Here is a 19,673-nt window from a genome sequence, read left to right as displayed (position 1 = left end):
GTTGGTGGGCGGCCACAAGGTCTCCTGACGTCCCATGGAATCTAGTCAGTAACAGCTCTAGTCCAGCGGTCGTCTCTAAATCGCATTATGTGTCTGGCCCATCTGATTTTTGATGCCTTGGCAAACGAGACAGCATCCCTGATTCTTGACCGTCGACATAGGTCAGAACTCCGGATTCCTTCTCTCACTTGAGTGAGACATGATACTCCTAGCACAGCTCTTTTGATTCCTCTTTGGGATACCCTAATAGTGTTCTCATCCTATTTGCGTAGGGCCCAGGTCTCTGAGGCATGTTAGTGCAGGAAGAATGGTGGAATCAAAAAGATGTGCCTGGAGTTGGAGGTTCTTCATTCTCTTAACCACTTCTTCGACACTCTTGAAGGCATGGCATTCCACGCTGCTCTCTTCTTCCTGCACAGTTCTGGCACCAAGTCGTTCCTCATGTTGATTTCTCGACCCAGGTACACATAGCTGCTGAATTTGGAGATATTCGTTCCATTGAGAGCAAATGGAGCTTCAGGGACCAGTTTGTTTTTCATGAACATCGTCTTGTTGAGATTCAGCTGCAATCCGACCTTTCCACACTTGTGGTCGAAGTCAACCAGCATTTATGCCACTTGGCTAATGTTTGGTGTTATGAGAATGATGTCATCAGCGAGGTGGAGGTGGAGGTGGATGTCTATCTTCACTCCCATTCCTTCCCATTCCAGTCGTCCCATGATGTTCTCGAGGGTGGCACTGAAGAGTTTCCGTGAAATGGTATCACCTTGCCTCACTCCTCTCTTTACATCAGTGATCACTTCCTTGTAGAATGGTGAGATTTTGGTGGTGAATCCACAATACAGCTCGCAGAGGATTTTGATATACTGAGTTTGAACGCCCTGTTTGGCCAGGGCTTCGATGACCGCCTCAGTCTCAACAGAATCAAAGGCCTTCTTTAAGTCGGTGAACGTTAGACAGAGTGGCATCTTGAACTCTTGCAAAACTTCAATGAGTTTGGTCACTGTGTGGATATGGTCTATCGTGCTGAATCCCCTTCGGAACCTGGCTTGCTCGCATGGTTGTCCTTCGTCTAGTGTTCTGCCTATTCTATTCAGGATGACACGAGTGAAAAACTTGTAGATGACAAACATCAGGCAGATTGGGTGATAGTTGCCGATGTTGTGGATGTCTTCCTTCTTGTACAACGTAACGGTCCTACTGGTTTTCCACTCGGATGGAACCTTGCATTCAGACAGGTAGCGTGTGAAGAGTTGGGCTAGTGTATTGATGAGTACTGGCAGCAGATTCTTCAGGTGTTCGGGTCTGACCTTGTCCGGACCAGGTACTGTAAGCGTCTTTACCAACGAAATGGTGTGTCGGATTTCAGAAGGGAGAATGTTGGGAACGACATATCCATCGTGAGGAATTTGGTACATGGGCAGGTGGACATGGCTGTCAAGGAGATCTGAGTAGAAGTCATGAATAATCCTCTCCATTGCCTTTCTGGAAGATGTGATAGATCCATCGGGACGTCAGAGGGCAGTCATCTTGGTCTTGTAGTTGGCGAAGGACAGACGAGCGTTGCGAATACTTTTCCCGGCTTCTGCTGCACTGGCCAACACTGCTGCTCTCCTCTCTTTGAGGTCTTCCTTTATCGAATCTCTGCACAGCTTTGTGAGCTCGGACGTCTTGTGGTTGCCTGAGGTTCTCACCACACCACATTGACGAATGAGCTCAAGAGTTTCTGAAAACAGGCGTCTGTTTGTGGCTTTCTCACTCTCGGTATTCTTCGCACAGTCATGGAGGTGCTGAACAAGTCGATCGTATTCCTTGTCGATGTTGTCAAGGATGGCATCTTCCCACGTTGCTGCAATAGTGCCAAAGAGCTCCCAGTTGGTGGTCCTTCTGGGAATTGCCTTCTTAGACTTAAATTTTGCAGACTTTTCTTCCCTCTCTGTGAAGTAGAATTTTGCACGAAGGAGACGGTGGTCCGATCCCGTTTGGAATTTTGGGACAACAGTGACATCGGTCAGGCAAAACTTTCGATTGAATATAATGTGGTCAATTTCATTGTGGAACTGTCCACAGTGAAAAAGTTTTTATAGAAAAACTTCTTCTATCAGAAGAAAAATTAGGACAACTTATTTGAAAACAAAGATGAAGCCTCACTCCCAATCTATTTCTCATTAGTTCCTTCCAAAGCAAGGTCTTAAGCTGTGATTGACATGTTTCTTATAATGAATCCTCTCAGGAAATTGTGTGACCTGTGATAAGTGTAAAGGGAGAGAAAATATTTTAACTTCAAGAGCTGTATTATCAGTATAACCCTCCCTAGCTGAATGTTGTACTCTTGTTTCATTAAGTCAAAATACAAATCAGCACAAATCAGTTTCCTCTTTTAAAATATAATGTTACTTATAAAAAGTATTTTGCATAAAGTTGTGTATGTATTGTGTAAATACCTCAAGTTCCAGTAAAGGACTTTGATTTATATTCTAAGGAAAAGTGGATAATATAAAAATTAATAATATTCTTAGTATAACCATAAAAAATAAATAAAATCTCAGGGTTGGGACGAATGGAGACGTTATTTGGTGCCCGCCCGAGTAAATTGATGAACAATGGGGTAATAGAGATACAGTAATATGGAATATATATAAAATACATGATTATCTCACCTGCATGGCAGAGCCTGCAAGCTCCCTGTGGCGTATTTGATATGCCAAAACCAGTAACAACAAGTTTCACAATAGAGATGTTACTGGTGCCCGCTCGAGCAAATCGATGAGCAACAGGATGACAGTGAAAGTGACAGTGAATTATTAAAAATATATTTTGGATATTAATCTCCTTATTGGATGTATTACTTGCAAATATATAAACCCGCTTAACAAGATGTTATTACTTTGATTAGATTTCTGTGATGTGCAGAAACTTCTTAGTTTATGGTTTCATTGTTTATTTATGCTTTTTTTTTTTTGGTTTTTGGGTCACACCCAGCGATGCACAGGGGTTACTCCTGGCTCTTCACCTAGGAATTACCCCTGGCGGTGCTCAGGGGACCATATGGGATGCTGGGATTCGAACCCGGGTCGGCCGTGCAAGGCAAACGCCCTACCCGCTGTGCTATCGCTCCAGCCCCCTATGCTTTTATTTTTCTTGATGTTGGAGTTGAGTCCCCAAAGACCTCTTGAATACTAATATCGAGGAGTATATCACCAATGTTTTTTTGTATAATTTTATGGTTTCAGTTATTACATGTTTGCCTTTAATCCATTTTGAGTGACTTTATGTTTGGTGTTAGATAGTTGCTTAATTTCATTCTTTTGCATGAGACTGCTCAGTTTTTCCAATATTTGTTGAAGAAACTTTCCTCACTTCATTTGTATGTTTTTGAATTTTTGTCTCCTCCCTCCCTCCCGCCCTTCCTTCCTTCCTCCCTCCCTCCCTCCCTTCCTTCCTTCCTTCCTTCCTTCCTTCCTTCCTTCCTTCCTTCCTTCCTTCCTTCCTTCCTTCCTTCCTTCCTTCCTTCCTTCCTTCCTTCCTTCCTTCGTCCCTCCCTCCTTCCCTCCCTCCCTTCCTCCTTTCTTTCTTTCTTTCTTTCTTTCTTTCTTTCTTTCTTTCTTTCTTTCTTTCTTTCTTTCTTTCTTTCTTTCTTTCTTTCTTTCTTTCTTTCTTTCTTTCTTTCTTTCTTTCTTTCTTTCTTTCTTTCTTCTTTCTTTCTTTCTTTCTTTCTTTCTTTCTTTCTTTCTTTCTTTCTTTCTTTCTTTCTTTCTTTCTTTCTTTCTTTCTTTCTTTCTTTCTTTCTTTCTTTCTTTCTTTCGTTTTTGGAACACACCTGACTGTGCTCAGGGCTTACTTCTAACTCTGTGCTCAGAGATTCTTGACAGTGTTCAGGTGACCGTATGTGGTGCTGACAGTAGAACCCAAGTTTGCAGACTGCAATGCAAAGTACCCTTCCTGCTGTACACTCTCTGGTCCTGCTCTAGAATTTTTTAAACTTGTAAATTAGTTGACCATATGTGTGGTTCTCTTTTTGGACTTACAAATCTGTTTCATTGATCAGTGTTTCTTTATTATTCCAATACCATGCTGCTTTGGTTACTATCACTTAATGGCATAGTTTGAAGTCATGAAGTGTGAGAATCCTTTGTTTTTTCCAAATTATTTTTGCTATTTAGGATATTTTGTGACTCCACATAAATTTTATGATTGCTTGGGGGGTTCTGTTTTTTGTGAATGATGCTATTGATGGAGGTTTTAATGAATTTATATATTTCTTTAGGTAAGATGACCATTTTAACATGTTAATTCTTCCAGTCTATGAGCATGAAATATGTTTTCATTTATTGGTTTCTTCTATTTTTTAAATAGTGTCTTACAGTTTAAGCTTCCAGGTCTTTAGCCTCTTTGATTAAATTTGTTCCAAGTTATTTTAATTATTTTTGATGTGATTATAAATGGATAAATTGTTTTCCTTATTTCTCTTCCTGCTAGCTCATTACTTACAAATAGAAAGGCAACACATTTTTAAAGACAGCACCACATGTAGTACTTTTTTTGGGGGGGGATGGTCATGTGATGCCAAGATCAAAGCCAAGATTTTGTACATGCTAAGCATGTGCTCTAGAAAAGTCATATACCCAGTTCTACGAAATACTGTTATGAATTTTGTAGCCTACCTCTTTATTGTGCTTATTTGTAATTTATAACAGCTTTTTCTAGAATCCTTGGGATTTTTCTATGAATATCATTATATTATCTGTAAATAGGGATTTTAACTAATTCTTGCCCCTTTTAGATGGCTTTATTCTTTTCTTATCTAATAGCTCTGGCTAAGACTTCCAACACAATACTGAAAAATTGTGATGAGAGTGGATATTCTTGTCTTGTTCCTGATTATAGAAGAAAAGCTTTCAGTTTGCATTATTGACTCTGATCTGGGCTGTGGCTTTGCCATTTATGGGATTGATAATTTATATTCAAGTGTATCAGGATTGTCAAGAGGGATGTAATAGATTCTTATTTCTGCTGAAACAAACTTGTACAACTTTATGAACTTAATGAGTCTAAGCAAAAATCATGATGCCAGTAGAACAGCATTCTCTTCTGGAGATACTAGGAGTGAACCCACTTCCCTACCTTTTCTTTTCTTTCATGGGGGTCAGACTAAGTGGTTTGAAGGCCCTAAGGCCACTCATGGCTTTGCTGGATGTGTATTCATGAAACGAATAAGAAGCCTGCGGTTGCCTGTATAAGGTGGTCTCAGGCCACTTCCCCACCCAGGATGGCTGATTTCATGGGCGACAAAGGAGAAAAGTAGGGTCAGGCTGGTTGGTGATCAGTTGCAGTTTATTCCATTCTCTCCATGTGCCTGTTCCAGTCTCACTAAGCTCCCTATTCCAGTCTCACCCTGCCTCTCATTCCTGTCCCTCTTGCTGTCTCTCTGCACTACGACTCACTCTCCTGGACTCTCTAGTCTCCCACCATCCAAACCTTGGCAGTTGTAACCACACCTAGGCCACAACCAACATATGAAAGCCCTTCTTCATCTCCTGTAGCCAGGAGATCAGCTCAAGGGTGAAATACCATCTATGGGTGTGTTTCTTCTTTCCTTAGTCCAACAATCATTTAAACATTCATCTTAATTTGACTTCTTAAAAATATTAGTCATTTTGTATGGAGCAATAGCACAGCGGTAGGGCATTCGCCTTTCACTCGGTCGGCCCATGTTTGATTCCTCCGCCCCTCTCGGAGAGCCCGGCAAGCTACCTGTGGCATATTGGACATGCCAAAAACAGTAACAATAAGTCTCACAATAGAGACATTACTGGTGCCCGCTCGAACAAATCGATGAGCAACGGGATGACAGTGACCATTTGTATGGACACAGTAAGAGATACATTAAGCTTATAGGATGGCTCTCCTGGGGACATCTCGCTATAGATCCCAGACTGCAGTGCTCAGGCCAGATTAGTCTTTTCTAACTCTAGCAGGGTCCTAATCTAATTGTTACTTTTTGGATCATGACAGAATTTATCCATGACCATGATCTTAACTTATAGTTTATGGTGTGTTGGCCTGGCTCATTTTGATGCCAGAGTAGCTCACAGCTTGCCCCAGGTCCATTCAGTCCCTCATCAGTCAGGACCCTGCTTTTGGGGTGCTAGGAACCAAGGGCAACTGAGGCTTAAGTTGAGAGAACAGATGCCCATGAGTGAATATTATTTGGAGTCAATTAACTCCTAAGTTACAAAAACATAGCATTAGCTGTCTTTCTGTGTCTATACAAAAAGGACATTGCTCTGAATTAACTATGCAAAGGACATAAGGAGAAGAGAAAAGCAATATTTACAAGTTAACAAAGTCTGATTAGGGGATACAGGTGACTGACCAGTTGGGGAAGCAGAGTGCAAAGAAAGAGGTTACAGATAAACACAGAGGAATGGGAGTGCCTCGGGAGCACTGTGATAAGTGAAACCCAATAAACCTAAGCTCCCTGTGGTAAGGCAAAAAGGACAAACCAATATTCTCCTACACTGATCATGTGATGCAGTACTGCTATATTCTCCTACACTGATCATGTGATGCAGTACTGCTCAGGCCTTGTAGTGCCAGTGTCTACCAGATCCTGTACCTGGCTTTGCTTAGGGGGGGACTTTCCATTGGTAGAGATTGAATTCAGGGCCCTACGAATACTAGGCATGTGCTCTTCTGCAACTTGATCTGTCTCTTTGGACCAATTTGAAACAATATTACTTTTATTTTCAGTAGCATGCTCCTTGGCTTGTGAACCTCTTCCTCATCTTCATATCCAGCGATACTGGGTATCTGAGTGCCCCTTTTCACACAGTCACATATGTCCCTCCTATTCTGCTTTCCTGTTTCACTTTTAGGCTGTTGATTACATTGGGCTTTGATAAACCATAACAACCTAGTTTAAGGTTCGCTGACTAGTGTCTTTATTTATTTTTATTTATTTATTTATTTTTGCAAGTTGTTTTTATTCACAACACCAACATTTAATAGGTGAATAAAATCAACTAAACAATAAACTCGGCAGAAGTTGTTTTATAAAAGAGGAAAAGTACAAAATGCCACTTTCTACAGAGAACCCACAGTTCAGTTTTATTCAGAGGGGAAAAAAAAAGAAAAAGGAGGGAAAAAAGAGAAACTTTTAATCATATGAGAAGAAACTCAAGCTTTAGGTCTGGAATCTGTACTCAAATTATTAATACAAGAAAGACAGTATTCTGCTAATATTTTTGCTGCTTTTGTCTACAGTTTGTCTAATATTAGCAGTTATAAACAGAGCAGTGTAACTAGTATTGAAAATAATCCTTACAGTGTTATAGTATCAGGCAAAGCATTTCATTTCTCTTCACACCACTGGTTAACTTCGTGTCTTCTTCAGTAAAGTCATTAAGTGTCTTTAATTCAACCTTTAATTCCCCTTTGCCATGAAACAATATGAACTATATGTTTTGCAGTATCTGAGGATAAGAAATGTCTTTGTGGTCAAATACAAAATAAAATAAAATAAAATCCACGGGGCTGTAGCCATAGCACAGTGGGTAGGGCGGCGTTTTCCTTGCACGCGGCCGACCCGGGTTCGATTTCCAGCATCCCATATGGTCCCCTGAGCACCGCCAGGAGTAATTCCTGAGTGCATGAGCCAGGAGTAGCCCCTGTGCATCGCCGGTGTGACCCAAAAAGCAAAAAAATAAAAATAATAAAGAAATGTCTTTGTGGTCATTATTCTGCCTGCCATATGGACCGCAGCAGTTATAGATAACATCTTTTCACACAGCATACAGAGTTCAGAAAGGGGGCCACTCTTCATGTCTCCTTTTAGGAAAGAGAGGACAAATGCATGCCATATACACATAAGAATCAGAGAACAGGAGCTTCCCCCGTCCCCCCTACACACACACACACACACACACACACACACACACACACACACACACACACACACACACACACAGTGTATCCTGGAGGTCCTGAACCACTTCCAGGAGTGACTTGATGGCTACCAGCTCTGCAGAGTCTGAAAAGCACAGCAGCACTGGGCCTCTCAGCCCTTTGGATATTGCTCGGGAGGTTTTCCCATAAAGAAGAAAAGAAAAGAGAAGGAAAAAAAATTTCCTAAATTCTTCTTGCCCCCATTCCAAACTACTACCTAATCATCTTACCAGAAATATGTCATGTGCCTTTTCTAACACAACCATTGGCAAAAAATATAAATTAACCATGATCATCTGGGGCTAATAAATATTTATTCCCTGAGGCTAAAAAGGGCCCAGCCTCCCAGGGGGCTGATAGGCCTTTGACACCTGAATCAAATTATTTTTTTTGGTAAGAGGAAGGAGATGTGGATAGTTTTTGATGATATGATACTTTATTCTGTAATGTCACCATGATAATGGCCTCCAATTATGACGTTGTAACCAGAAGGAGAGAGAGGGATATTTTAAGGTTTTTTTTCTTTTTGCCTTTTCTCTCCCTGTGTTGAAGAAAACAAAAATAGATTTGTACTATCTGGGGTGGGGGAGGCGGGGAGGAAGTAAAGAAAATTATAAACAAATTTAGTCATAAGGGTGCAGTATCAGTAAAAAAACCCCTAAAAGTAAAAGTAAAAGAAATTAATTTATTACCTCCCCAGGATGTATTTGGCACAAGCTAGGTGACTTTATCTTAACTAATCCACAGACAACTTTATGAAGCATAACTCATTCACAGTGAGGAAGCTATGCTTTTGGTTATTAAAGTTTTTTTTCTTTTGATTACACCTGGAACTGTGCTCAGGGATGATTCCTGTGATGCTCAGGGGACCTTTTGTGATGCTGGGATTCAATCCAGGGTTACAGTATCTACTGCTACATGCCAGGCAAGCACTTTATCCGTGTACTATTCCTCTGTCCCTGGAAACATATTTCTAGTGAACAAAACATATAAAAGGATTTCAAGTTGACTATGTCTATTAACTTAGAATATATTCTCAATTAGAATATATATGTGTGTATATATAATACACACACATATATACATATATTTGAATACATATGTATATCCTTTGATCCAGTATTCTCTCAGTCATTTATTCTACCAAATTATTCTGAAAAATGTGTAATGATATCTGTCAGTAAAAGATTGGTTAAGTAAAGACATTTTAAGTGGAACAGGATTCAGCTATTAAGGTACACGAGAGACATGTAAGTTCCTATGTGTAACCTCAGGAACTGGACAAAAGCAAGTAGCAATAGAGTCTATAATATAATAGTTAAAATGTTGTCTTAATATCTACATATGTGGGGCTGGAGAGATAATACAGGGGTAAGGCACTTGCCATGCATGTGGCTGAGCCCGGTTTGCTCTCTGGCACCACATACGGCTGCCTGAGTATCGTCAGGAGCGATTGATTCCAGAGCACAGAGCCAGGAATACACCCTGAGCACAGTGGAGTATGACTGCAAACCCCAGCTCTACCCAATTCTACATATGTGTATACATAACACACATAAATATCTATGTTGATATGGAATACTCAAAGATTCCGCATCATTTATTCTCCGAGGAGATAGGTTTTTGGGGTCACATTTTCCTTCTGTTTAGTATTTAAAAGCTATTTTAATTTTCAATAATTATCATTTGTTTCTTTTGAAATAAAAGCTTATTGAAAATTACAATGTTCCCTTCTCTCTTCCTTCCTTACAAAACAAATTGAGACCCAATCAGGGAAAGTGTTGGTCTGATATCCCAAGGGATGTGATGAATTAAGCCCTGCTATCACCAGTCAGTAGATTTTCTCTAAAAAGTCTTATCCTGACCAGACCATCAAGGCTAATTAAAAATGGAAAATTCATGGAAGGGGAGGCCTCTCTGCACACCCCAGGGGAGCCATTCTTCGCAGGCTCCCTCCGGATCCTTCCAGTTCATTAGCTAAGAAGGAGTTCGAAGAATGGCCTCTGGTCACAGCTGCTGCCTTCTCGAGTGTCATTCTGAGCTGGTCAGCAACCCCCTGTGGAAAGCAGCGGGCTGGAGCAGCCTGCTTGCTCCCTGCTTCCTCCTCAGGCTCCCCCCATCTCTGACCAGGCCATTGTGCAATGTACAGATAATTGTTTGAAAACATGAAGATTGAGGGGCTTGATTCTTCCAGAGTGGGGTTACCAGGAGCGAGGTATTCAGACGTGGAGGCCTTACTAGGATTTTCCCAAGCCTGAGATACCAGAAATGACCATAGACTTATTTGGGTGAGGAATTTAGTGTGACCCCCAGAAACTGTACTTTATGTTGGTGAGGTGTTTAAATTGTGAAAGAAAACTGCTTTGTGCAGCTCTGCCCTGCACCCCGCGGCTCCCTCTGTGGTGATGCGCCCACCCTCTCTGCAGTGTGAGAAGCCTGGGGGAGGCTGAGCACAGGATCACATTAGTGTGGAGGTGGCAGGGCAGGCTAAGACTCAGAGCAATGAATCTGGGCCGGTTTCGACATCCAGAGGAGGCAGCCCTCCTGACAATGGAGATGGTGAAGAAGTATTCGGAGCCCTCAACAAAATCAGAAGACACTGCTCAAAAGAGTCTGTGACACTTCATCACAGTTAAAAAATTGTAGCTGGCTTTGGTAATTTCTAGATCGATACGAGAGGATTTCTGTAGTTTCAATTCTCTACTCTCCTTCTGTCCCTTTTAACTAATGATTATGATGATATCTGAAGAGAGAGGGCAGGCAAAAATCCCAACTAGCCTGTGAAAAGAGCTCCTTTTTCCATCCGAGACTTGTTTATTCAGCTTCCTTTACATTCCAGCTCTTTTTCTTTCCTTCTTTAATAAAAAATAAATGTTCATGTTAAGCTATGAAAATAAGGTTTAAAAAAATGTAGGGCAATCTCAATCTCTGTATTTAGGTTGAGATAAATTACATGAAGGAAATTAATCTTAATGTCATTTTTTTCCTTCCTTCCTTCCTTCCTTCCTTCCTTCCTTCCTTCCTTCCTTCCTTCCTTCCTTCCTTCCTTCCTTCCTTCCTTCCTTCCTTCCTCCCTCCCTTCCTCTCTCTCTTTCTTTCTTTCTTTCTTTCTTTCTTTCTTTCTTTCTTTCTTTCTTTCTTTCTTTCTTTCTTTCTTTCTTTCTTTCTTTCTTTCTTTCTTTCATTTTAATTATTCACTACGCTGTGCTCAGGGTTTGCTCCTGGCTCTGTGATCACTCCTGGGACCTGGTTTGGGGGAAATAAATGCGATGCTGGGGATTGAATCTGGGACAGCTGCATGCAGGGCAAGTGCCTTACCCTTGCACTATCTCTCCAGCCCTGTTTCTGTTTTTAATTTCTTTCAAGTTAAAGAATTTGCTTGTGCTTTGAAAAAACATGTGCTTCTTTTCATCCCTGGGTACAAACCTCGACGCTATTTCTTTTTTTTTTTTAAATTTTTATTAGCGAATCACTGTGATGTACAGTTACAAACTTATGAACTTTTGTGTTTGCATTTCACTCATACAGTGATCATTTACCCATCCCTCCACCAGTGCCCATTCACCTCCACCAATGATCCCAGTATTCCTCTCACCACCCCCACCCCATCCCCCACCACCCCACCCTGCCTCTGCAGCAGAACATTCCTTTTTGTTCTCTCTCCTTTTGGGTGTTGTAGTTTGCAATAGAGGTATTGAGTGGCCTTCATGTTCGGTCTATAGTCTACTTTTAGTTTTCATCTTCCAACCTGAATGGGTCCTCCCAACATCCTCTGCTTGGTGTTCCCTTCTCTATCTGAGCTGCCTTCCCCCCCAGCATGTGAGGCCAGTTTCCAAGCTGTGGGGCAGAGACTAACACCCAAGAGTTGTAGACCCTATTTCTTAGTCTCTCTTGTAATTAGGTATAGCTTTGCCTGAGTTTGATCAATGAAATATAAGTAAGTGTGACAGATCTTACCCATGAAAACCTTCCAGTGAAAGAGAATAAGGAAATTTAAAGACATCACAATCATATAAAGAACCTGAGTCCTGCTAACTTTGTGGATCAGAATCCTTCTAAGGACTCTCCAGACTGTGATGTGAACAGACGCAAACTTTTGTTTCTAAGCCACTGAGATTTGGGGTTTCTTAGTGTTGGCAGTGAGTCTCTCCTAATATTCAGATGGACTACTTCAAAAGCATTCAGAAGTGATTTTTAAAAATTGATTTTATTTATCTTTTTTTCCTTTTTGAGTCATACCAAGCAATGCTAAAGTGTTGCTCCTGGTTATGCACTCAGGAATTACTCCTGGCGCTGCTTGGCAGACCATATGGGATGCCAGGGTTCAAACCTGGGTCAGTCCTGTGCAAGGCAAATGCCCTACCCACTGTACTATTGCTCCAGCCCCACAGAAGTGATTTTTAAAAAAATATTTTAACTCATTCCAATGGTAGAACATGCTCAAGAGGTATTATTATTCTATACTGTTAGATCTTCACTTAGAGTGAGAGCAAGTTCATGGCATCAATAATTTTTAAGGCAAATTAAAAAATAGTACTGTGCAATATTTATTGCTAAGTGCTCAGAGACTATTTGTACTAGAGTGCTATTATTACCAGGGACAAAAAAATTGACATGTAGCGGTAAAAGCACAAAGTAAATCACCTCTTCAAATTGAAATAGAATGGTCAGTTGTAAGGTTGCATCATTATTAGACTATTTTTGGGGGGTGCCTCACAGATAAGATGTTCCAATCCTCTTAAGTTTGCAACAGAACTTGATTTTCATATATTAGCATTAAAACATTTTAGTACTGTCGTCCCGTTGTTCATCGATTTGCTCAAGCAGACACCAGTAACGTCTCCATTGTGAGACTTGTTGTTACCATTTTTGGCATATCGAATATGCCATGGGTAGCTTGCCAGGCTCTGCCATGTGGGGAGGATACTTTCGGTAGTTTGCCAGGCTCTCCAAGAGGGATGGAGGAATCGAACTCCGGTCGGCCGTGTGCATGGTAGGCAAATGCCCTACCTGCTGTGCTATAGCTCCAGTCCAGACTAGGATAGTATGGCTGATATACACTGGAGTACTACAAGGAGAGGAAAAGGAAGAATGTTTCTCAGAGAAAGGCAGGAATCTGAAATATTCATTTAGAAAAACAAAAGGTGGTGCTATCAGGAAAAGTAGAAGCAGAGTTAGATGACCCTGAGTCTTTTTTGTCTGCTTATCTCTTTTAAAGAATAAGTGTCCCTTTTTCTGTATAACAAATATATAAAAAGATGATGCCAGGTCAATGTATAGAACTTTTATAACTAAATGCATACTTTATACGAACAGATCATTACCAATCGTTTCAGCAGTAGTAGGCATTATCATCCAAAAGCTTAAAATATTTTACTGTATTTAGTTGCTTATCATATGAATGGGATTTGTGGATATAATAAGAGGCAAGGTATAATCATTATAAGCATGTGGTATGGTGGCATTGTGGGTAATTACAGCTTTTAATACTGTGCTTAAATTAGCAACATCAACAGATTTAGCTGGGAAGAATCTTCAGTTTGACAGCAACTTTTAAAAGTAATTGCTTTGTATTAGAAAGAAAAGTGTTTGAGCTTATTAGTATCTGAGGTCAAAAGAACAGTGAGTAAATCATATGAATCCTGTTTATTGATTCTTTGAGGTTCTTAATCCACAGTATCACCATTTCCTTGATTGGGTTCTATGAAGTGCAATTACACTCACTTTTTAATTCTACTTTAAAATAATGTTAGACTTACAGTAAAGTTGGGAAGTAGGATTGAGTTTCTGCATACCCTCCACCCAGCTTCCTCTCCTGCTAATATTTTTAGTTAACATACATAAAGTCATTTTTTAGTGGTTGAACATTAACACAATTATTTAGACTAGGCAATGGAGAGGATTATTCACGACTTCTACTCGGATCTCTTCAACAGCCACATCTACCTGCCCACATACCAAATTCCGAAGGATGGATATGTTGTTCCTAATGTCCTCCCTTCTGAAATCCGACACGCCATTTTCGTCGGTAAAGATGCATACAGCACCCGGTCCAGACAAAGTCAGACCCGAACACCTGAAGAATCTGCTGCCAGTATTCATCAGTACACTGGCTAGGCTCTTCACATGCTACCTGTCCATATGCAAGGTTCCGTCCCAATGGAAAACCAGCAGGACCATCCTGTTGTACAAGAAGGGAGACATCCACAACATCGGCAACTATCGCCCAATCTGCCTGTTGTCTGTCGTCTACAAGTTGTTCACTCGTGTCATCCTGAATAGAATAGGCAGAACACTAGACGAAGGACAACCATGCAAGCAAGCCGGGTTCCGAAAAGGATTCAACATGACAGACCATATCCACACAGTGACCAAACTCATTGAAGTTTCGTGAGAGTTCAAGATGCCACTCTGTCTAACTTTCATCAATTTAAAGAAGGCCTTTGATTCTGTTGAGACTGAAACGGTCATCGAAGCCATAGCCAAACAGGGCGTTCAAACTCAGTAAGTACATCAAGATCCTCTGTGAGCTGTATTATGGATTCACCACCAGGATTTCACCATTCTACAAGGAAGTAATCATCGACGTAAAGAGAGGGATTCAGCAGGGTGATACTATTTCACCGAAACTCTTCAGTGCCGCCCTTGAGAACATCATGCGACGACTGGAATGGGAAGGAATAGGAGTGAAGATAGACAGTTGGCAAACTATACCACCTCTGCTTCGGTGATGACATTGATCTCATAACACCAAACATTAGCCAAGTGGCACAAATGCTGGCCAACTTCGACCTCGAGTGTGGTAAGGTCGGACTGCAGCTGAATCTCAGCAAAACAATGTTCATGAGAAATGGACTAGTTCCTGATGTTCCATTTGCTCTCAATGGAATGAACATCTCTGAATGCTGCAGCTATGTGTACCTGGGTCGAGAACTCAACATGAGGAACAACTTGGTGCCAGAACTGCGCAGGAGGAAGAGAGCAGCATGGAACGCCTTCAAGAGCGTCAAAGAAGCAGTTAAGAGGACGAAGAACCTCCGGCTCCAGGCAAATCTTTTTGACTCCACCATTCTTCCTGCGCTAACATATGCCTCAGAGACCTGGGCCCTATGAAAACAGGATGAGAATGCTATTTGGGTCTCCCAAAGAGGAATCGAAAGAGCTATGCTTGGAGTATCACGTTTCACTCAAGTGAGAGAAGGAATCCGGACTTGACAGTCAAGAATCAGGGTTGCGTCTCGTTTGCTAAGGTGTCAAAAATCAGATGGCCTGGGCACGTAATGCAATTCAGAGATGACCGCTGGACTAGAGCTGTTACCGACTGGGTTCCATGGGATGTCAAAAGATCACATAGCTGCCCACCAACGAGATGGTCAGACTTCTTCACCAAAACCCTAAATGAACAGTTTGAGGCTCTTCCTGTTTCTAAAATGAGTAGATATCATTGGGCTACACTAGCACTCTATGGGGACAAATTGAGACGTTACTGGCACCCATTCAAGCAAATCGAAGATCATCGGGATGACAAGTGATACAAGTGATTTAAACTAGAGATATACTGATGCATTTAAAAGTGTGGAACTTTGGATTTGGACAAATGGGTATATATATATTATATATGCTAATAGGCAGTTCTAGGCAAGTTATTTCTTTATAAAAATAGGGAATTTGCCTGTAATGTAGCTCAGTAGGAGCGAACACATGCTTTATAAGTATGAGCTTTTGAGTTTAATTTCTGGAGGCAAAGAAAAGGACGGGGGCTTCATTTCTATCTGGGTACTAAACATTCCATAGAAATAGAAACTTGTGAAGTTTTGAAACAGTAGTTCTTAACAAATGTTTATTTCCCCCCCTGTCACTAACAATTTTTGGCCTCCTTTTATTTCTTTTCCTTTTTCTTTCTTCGTATCATATGAAAATGTCATTTTAATTTTTCCTGGTTTTTGATTTCTTTTTTTGAAAATTGGTCCCTCTCTAGTTTTGTTATTTTCAGCTGATAAGGGAAGAGGTAGCCTCTTTTTTTCTTTTTTACTTTTTGAATCATACCTGGTGATACTCAGGGCTCTGCATTCAGGAATTACTTCTACCAGTGCTTGGGGGACCATATGGGATGCTGGAGATTAAACCCAGGTCATCTGAGTGCAAGGTAAACACCTTACCTGCTTACTATCACTCTGGATCCATAGATGACTTTTTTTTTTTGGGTCACACCCAGCATTGCTCAGGGGATACTCCTGGATCTGCACTCAGGAATTACTCCTGGCGGTGCTTGGGAGACCATATGGGATGCCGGGGATTGAACCCAGATGGGCCTTGTGCAAGGCAAATGTCCTCCTGTGCTATCATTCCTGCCCCATAGATGGCTTTTTTTGACCTCAGTATTATCCAACCTCTTACTGATCTAGTATAAATATTCACCAGTTTGAAGCACAAAATGTTTCTGCACCATTCACAAAGACATGCAGAAATTATGAGAAAAAAAATGAAACATCTGTAGTCTGCAAAATGTGTGTGTGTGTGTGTGTGTGTGTGACACTCCAGGAAGGACATAAACTCTGAAAAACTGCTCCAGCCTCCTTCCACTTGAATACTCGGAAGGATTCTAGTGTGTTGATTTCAATGTCTTGGACTTGAATACAGGGAAGGATTCTTGTGTATGAAGCTCAAGGCGCTGGATCCGTTTTAGCCAACTAGGGGTCAGCAACTTGATGGACTAATCCACTCATCATTTACACTGATGAATGTCCATGGGGAAGGGAAACAGCACAATACTGGCACCATTTCTACTTTGACAAAAATCTGCTTAAAACCAGATGCCTGGTAGCCATCTGACAGATGCTCCACCCTGAGGAGGGGGCGCTCCTCAGGGACCCAGAAGAGGTGGAACGATTCTATTGTGTGCTTACTTTTAAGCCTAATGGCCAGGCTGGGAGGGTGAGATGGAGCCTTGAACATCTTGGAGGTGACACCCTCTGGGCCATAAGTGCTCCAGAAAGGATTTAGCCTCAGCTAAGCAGCTGTCCCATGGCATCAGCCCTTTTTGCCATATGGGGGATCTGTACTTGGCATGGTGTGTGGATCCCCAGGCAAATAAAACCCCATCATCATGTGAGCCTGTGCTTAGTGTCTTAATTGTGTGTATGTATGAAAGATGGGAAGGGAAAGGAAAGGAGGGAGGAGAGGGGGAGAGAGAGAGAGGGAGAGAAAGAGAGAGAGAGTTTGTTTTGTCAATATTAAATTTTTTTTTTTATTCAAGGACTTTTGTTCTTTTCTCCATACCTTAATAGGAGAGAGGAGTGGGACATTCTGGGACAATGGTAAGGAAAAAAGCAGAACTCAATATTGGACTGGGAAGGAGTTTCACTAAGAGGGAATGCTTACTCTTTTGTTCAAAAGTCCAGCAGGGGTTATGAGAGAGAAACAGGTGAAAATATGACCTTCAGGTTAAGGGGTGGAGGGCGGGATAGGAAGCCAGTTATGAGGCAAGTGGCATTTTTGTAGCAACTACACACCCAGATTTGTGGCAAGGCAGGAAGCAGGGGTTGCTGAGACTTGGCAGTGTTCTGTGTGAGGATGGAACTCAGGACCATATGATGACTTCTTTTTCTAAGCCCTGTGGGAGGGGTGGGCAAGAGAGGCATGGTGGATGGTGGACAAATTTGTTATGATTAAAGTTGGAGTCATTTGCATTAAAATATATTATACATTTGAGCTTTGTAGAGGTGGCGGAAGTAGAATCATTTTGATTAAGTCAAATGCTAGGAAAATTCCAGTTTGTGGAAATATGACATGTGGAACAGAAATACTAGCGTGTCATATAAGTACAGCTATGTGATCAAGAGAAAGGTGGTTGAGAAATTAGTGTGTTTGGTTTGCTTCAGTTCCTTTATCCATGAAAGCGAATGTCAGTAACAGCTCTATTATTCATTACCTCATTATGATTAGTCTTGTCCCAAATATTTTCCATATAGAAAGACTCCTATTATTATCTTCTTATAATAGTAGAAGGACTATTATTATTTTATTTATCTTAAAATAAAGGAGACTGCCATAGCAAAATACTTGTGATTCAGTGGTTTAAACATTTATTTTTGCACAATTTTGGATGCTAGCTGTTTCAGATCCATGTTCTGGATGATTTGGTTTCTGGTGCAAGTACTTCTCCAGTCAATGTTCAGTCAGTGTTATTCTCAGTCAATGTTATTCTCCCCACCTGTGGAAACTGCATCCTCACTTGTCCTTTTCTCGGTGCCTGCATGTGAGATGGAGGCAGGGTCCAGTGTGTCTCCCTCTTAACAAGGACACCAGCTGCATCATATTAGGCTACCCCCACATGGCTTCACATAGCCTTTATTACTTTTTTAGGGGCTGGGTTTCCAAATATAACAGTATGAGATTATGGTTTCAACATATGAATTTTGGGGACACAATTCAGTCCAAAGCATCTTATGACTATAATGATATGACTGGTGTTGGAGACTTGTGATAACAAGAAAGGAATGTCCGAGACTAGCACACATCCAAAAGAACAAAAGCAACCGCTGTTGGAGAGGATGTGGGGAGAAAGGGACCCTTCTTCACTGCTGGTGGGAATGCCGACTGGTTCAGCCCTTCTGGAAAACAATTTGGACGACTCTCAAAAAATTAGATATTGAATTCCCATTTGACCCAGCAATACCACTGCTGGGAATATATCCCAGAGAGGCAAAAAAGTACAATCGAAACAACATCTGCACATGTATGTTCATCGCAGCACTGTTTACAATAGCCAGAATCTGGAAAAAACCCGAATGCCCCAGAACGGATGACTGGTTGAGGAAACTTTGGTACATCTATACAATGGAATACTATGCAGCTGTTAGAAAAAAGGAGGTCAAGAATTTTGTAGTCAAGTGGATGGGCATGAAAAGTTTCATGCTGAGTGAAATGAGTCAGAAAGAGAGAGACAGACATAGAAAGATTGCACTCATCTATGGTATATAGAATAACAGAGTGGGAGACTAACACCCAAGAACTGTAGAAATAAGTACCAGGAGGTTGACCCCATGGCTTCGCGGCTGGCCCCACGTTCCGGGGAAAGGTCAACTCAGAGAAGCAATGACCAACTACATTGTAGTTGAAGGCCATGTGGGGGAAGGGAGTTGCGGGCTGAATGAGGGCTAGAGACTGAGCACAGTGGCCACTCAACACCTTTATTGCAAACCACAACAGCTCATTAGAGAGAGAAAACAGAAGGGAATGCCTTGCCACAGTGGCAGGGTGGGGTGGGGGGGAGATGGGATTGGGGAGGGTGGGAGGGACACTGGGTTTACGGGTGGTGGAGAATGGGCACTGGTGAAGGGATGGGTTCCAAACTTTGTATGAGGGAAGTATAAGCATAAAAGTGTATAAATCTGTAACTGTACCCTCACGGTGATTCTCTAATTAAAAATAAATAAATTTAAAAAAAAAAAGAAAGGAATGTCCATGGTGAGTTAATTTTGGAGCTTCAGAGTAATGTGGGAAGAGCCAAAACTTGTCCTCTGTTGCTCCTGTGGAATGGGCTCTCTGACTCTGTAATCTCATAAGCCGCCAAGTTCTACTTAGTTGTAGCTTTGATATTGACAAGTGTGGTTAGAAAGGGAGTCGCCTGAAGTGTGTTATTGCACCAATAACTCTGAGTTTCAAGCCCAGGGATTTCCCTTGCTATTTCATATTAGACATTTTGCCTTCCTGATAGTGGAAAC

General features: G+C 41.4%; 1 pseudogene; it reads right to left on the bottom strand.

The window, feature by feature from the left end:
- Positions 1 to 368: 368 nt before the first annotated feature.
- Positions 369 to 19,673, bottom strand: part of LOC129403315 (uncharacterized) — a 637,601-nt pseudogene continuing 618,296 nt past the window's right edge.

Source organism: Sorex araneus, chromosome 3 (genome assembly GCF_027595985.1).
Source record: "Sorex araneus isolate mSorAra2 chromosome 3, mSorAra2.pri, whole genome shotgun sequence".
Lineage (NCBI taxonomy): Eukaryota > Metazoa > Chordata > Mammalia > Eulipotyphla > Soricidae > Sorex > Sorex araneus.
Note: the sequence above shows the minus strand (reverse complement) of the source record. Positions and strands in the feature narration are given on the sequence as shown.